Source organism: Gekko japonicus, unplaced genomic scaffold, assembly GCF_001447785.1.
Source record: "Gekko japonicus isolate JY-2015 unplaced genomic scaffold, Gekko_japonicus_V1.1 scaffold1243, whole genome shotgun sequence".
NCBI lineage: Eukaryota > Metazoa > Chordata > Lepidosauria > Squamata > Gekkonidae > Gekko > Gekko japonicus.
The window spans coordinates 154,692-158,365 of record NW_015177049.1 but is presented as its reverse complement, the minus strand read 5'-3'; the positions used below and the strand labels follow the sequence as shown (position 1 = coordinate 158,365).

The 3,674-nt window shown below is 41.4% G+C and overlaps 1 non-coding gene across 1 annotated transcript; it reads left to right on the top strand.

Moving 5' to 3' along the window:
- Window positions 1–2,079: 2,079 nt before the first annotated feature.
- TRNAG-GCC lies at window positions 2,080–2,151 on the top strand. The gene has a single exon. It is a non-coding gene; the product is annotated as a tRNA-Gly (tRNA).
- The last annotated feature ends 1,523 nt before the right edge of the window (window positions 2,152–3,674 follow it).

Below are 3,674 nucleotides of genomic sequence, written 5' to 3'. Positions count from 1 at the left end.
TTAAGTAATGCTGGAGATATGTAGCAAAAACAAAACAAGACTTTCCATTAGCAAATTCTGGGGCATTTTCCAATGTGCAGATTGAAACACAGGTGGCAGCTAACTCTGCTTTGCCTAGATATCAGGCAATAAATGATTCAGATACAGCCAGAGTCATTAATCTGCATGAACCGAGTTAAAGATGAAAAAAACGTCTCTGTCATCAAGCACTATATCGTTTTCATCACCTACAGATCCAGGTTATATGGGAGGCATCTTTATTATTTTTAAAAGGGCTAACAGTTAAGGATATGCATTCACATTTTAACTAATCCAAACCTGGATTTAAAATGTCCCATTTGTTAATATTATGAAGAAATATGAATGGAAAAATTGACACCCAGTAATATTCAGAAATCTTCACACCTATCTATCTTCTGATCCTTGGCTTTCTGGCTTAAAATTCAAGGAGTGGGAAGAGAAACTCTGTGGATATTTAACTAATAGGGACATTAACCAAACAGCAAGAATTTCACACTTATCTTGCCACCAAAAAGAACCATGCTGATAGGTCCGATTTTCCCAAACATTTATATCAATCACGATGCCAGTTGACTTGAGAGAGGAATTTGACTTCATTCTATACAGACAGTAGCTCCTGTTTTCATACCATTCTGTCCTTCAAGAACTGGCCTGCTAGGCAGATATTTTGTTTGCACGGGCCAACCTACAGCAAATACAAAACTTGCCCCTCCCTAAATGCCAGAAACCATCTGCTTAATGGTCTTAATGCAAGTTCCCTGGAATCAGTAACACAACAGGGATAAAGAAATTGGACAAGGCAAAACCAGATGAAATGATGAGGATGAAAAATGATCTAAGATATCTCAAGATCTTTGGTGTTCCATGAAGGCAGCCATAGGGATTCCATTGGTGAGCTTAACTCTTCACTGGCCCCACCACCTTTATTTACCCAATTACCTGCTCCGGTGCAGTAGGGCGGGGTATAAAACATAAAATAAAAATAAATTTTAAAAAATTGTTATATTGTTGTCAGCTCCAGAGGAGAAACAAACACAGGAAACCAATTTCATTGATTAAACTAAAGGCATGATGGGAAGATTATGCAAGTCTACTTGTTCATGCAAGAAGATAGCATGAAATGTTTTAAAAAATGGAGCACATAACTGAGAGGGAGTAACAGTACCAAACTAAGCAGAGTTACAAACTTCTAAACCCAACGACACCAAATATTAAACCCTTAAATTTCAGTGTTAGAATAACATACATTTGTTTTCAGCAGTGCTATGCGGCCTCTTAAAATTGACAAAGTTTAGGGCTTCAGTAGCTCAATCGGGCACTGTTGTTGGCTTTCATTACTTTAAACATAATGAATGTGGCATTTGATTAGTTTGGAAATAAATGCACACTCCCTACCATACAACCAGTCCTGCCCATGCAGTTGCATCAAATAATGAATGTGGCATTTCATTAGTTTGGAAATAAATGCATACTCCCAACCAGTCCTGCCCATGCAGTTGCATCATTCTCACACAGCAAACCAAGCTCCTTTGGCTCATACCACAGAGAAGCCATTCCCAAATGGCTACCATGCAATGGTGAAGTGGCCTCATTCGTCTTCCAATCAATGTCCATCATCTCTTGCTGGTGGAAATAAAGTGGTACCTGCCGGAAAAACTGCATACTAACCATCTCAAAAGGTGTGTGCACCTTCTCTAATCTTCTTGCGTGTATCCTACCCAACTGTATACTTCATCTGATTATCATGGTATTTTAGTAAATTAAGCAGAAATATTTAAGCTATGGAGAGAAAAGTTCTCATTTGACAATATTCTTCCCCTTTAAAGTCATTGCTTCCTCCCACAGCAATTTTTGATTGAAATTTCCTTCAGGAAGAATATGGTGGTGGTGGAAAATGCCAGCAAGTCGCAGCCAACTCATGGTGACTCCATAGAGTTTTCAAGCCAAGAGATGCTCAGAGGTGGTTTGCCATTGCCTGCCTCTGCATAGCAACCCTGGACTTCCTTGGTGGTCTCCCATTCAAGTACTAACCAGGGTAGATCCACCTTAATTTGAGGAGGGGCCATGGCTCAGTGGCAGAGCATCTGCTTGCCATGCAGAAGGTCCCAGGTTCAATCCCTGGCATCTCCAGTTAAAGGGATGTGAAAGACCTCTGCCTGAGACTCTGGAGAGCCTCTGCCAGTCTAAGTAGACAATATTGACTCTGATGGACCAAGGGTCCGATTCGGTATAAGGCAGCTTCATGTGTTCAGTTTCCAAGATCTGATGAGATTGACCTAGCCCAGGTCATCCAGGTCAGAGTGCAGGAAGAATTTACGATCTTCCATTCCATACATATTACAGCCTCAGCATCTAAGCACAATATTAAGCTCCCAGAGGTATGGGCAAGAGCTTGACTGAAGTCAAACGTTGCAGAACACCCACAGTACCATCCTGAGCAGAGTTATACCCTTCTAAGACCACTGAAGTCAATGGGTGTGACTCTGCTTAGGATGATACTGCCTGTTACTTTGGGTGTGTGTGTGTCAGAAAGTTGAGTTCACATATGCTGCCTTTATGAATGATTACATATCAGAACCAATTTTCCTCTACCTGTCTGGAATTCATCAAAATGACTCACCAGCAGGCACAGTCACTGGTCTTTTACCACTTTTCCTTTCCCTATTTCAAGGTATCCCAAAAGCAAAGCTAGGAAAAACAAACTGCAGAGACAAGGGACATATCTCTCCCTTTCTGTACCTCTTTCACTATGGCGAGTAAAGGAAGGAGTAAAGGAGAAGGGAATGGGGGAATTCTTCTGGGGATTAGTTGGCCAATTCCAATTTAGTCTTGGGATGACTTATATTTATTTCTACACTATGTAAACATACAGATGCACAAAATGACTTGCTATGCCAGTTTCCCATTGGGAACAATACCTCCAATTCTTTTAAAGACATGGGAGATACTTGGGAACTGCCAGAGGCCTATAGGGCATCTGCAACATTTTATGATTAAAGAGCCAAACCACACCAACATTCAGAGCAAGAGATCAACAAAGAGCCAGGATAAGATTTGCACCACTGGAAATCTACAGCTTAACAAGCCCTGACCTGGATAGCCTAGGTTAGCCTCATCCCATCAGATCTCGGAAGCTATGCAGGGTCAACCTTGGCTAGTATTTGGAAGGGCGACCTCCAAAGAATACCAGGGTACACAGAGGCAGGCAATGGCAAACCACCTCTGAAACGTGTCTTGCCTTAAAAAGACAAGTCTAGTTCACCACTTAGTGGTGCATAACGCTAAAAGAGCTAGAACTTCTGGCTTCCAGACAATCTTAGGATCTCCTGGCTATTCTACACACAATGCCATATGATAATTAATTGATTGATTACAGCTTAACATTACTGATCATCTATATGTTGAGTAATAATCCATACACTTTCCGCAGTCCCAACAATGTTTGCTGAGAGTCAGGAAGTGGCACACATGATATTTCACGATAAGAAATATACAGCGAAGCACTTTGCACAATTGCTTTAGTGGCAATTATTCACCTCTATCACTTCCCTTTCTGCAAAGCATCTCTAAGGAGATGTTTGCATGCAGATGCAGAATAAGGAGAGCCCATACCTTCAGAACCCGCCCCCCACTGTCGAAAGAGAGGGAGATGA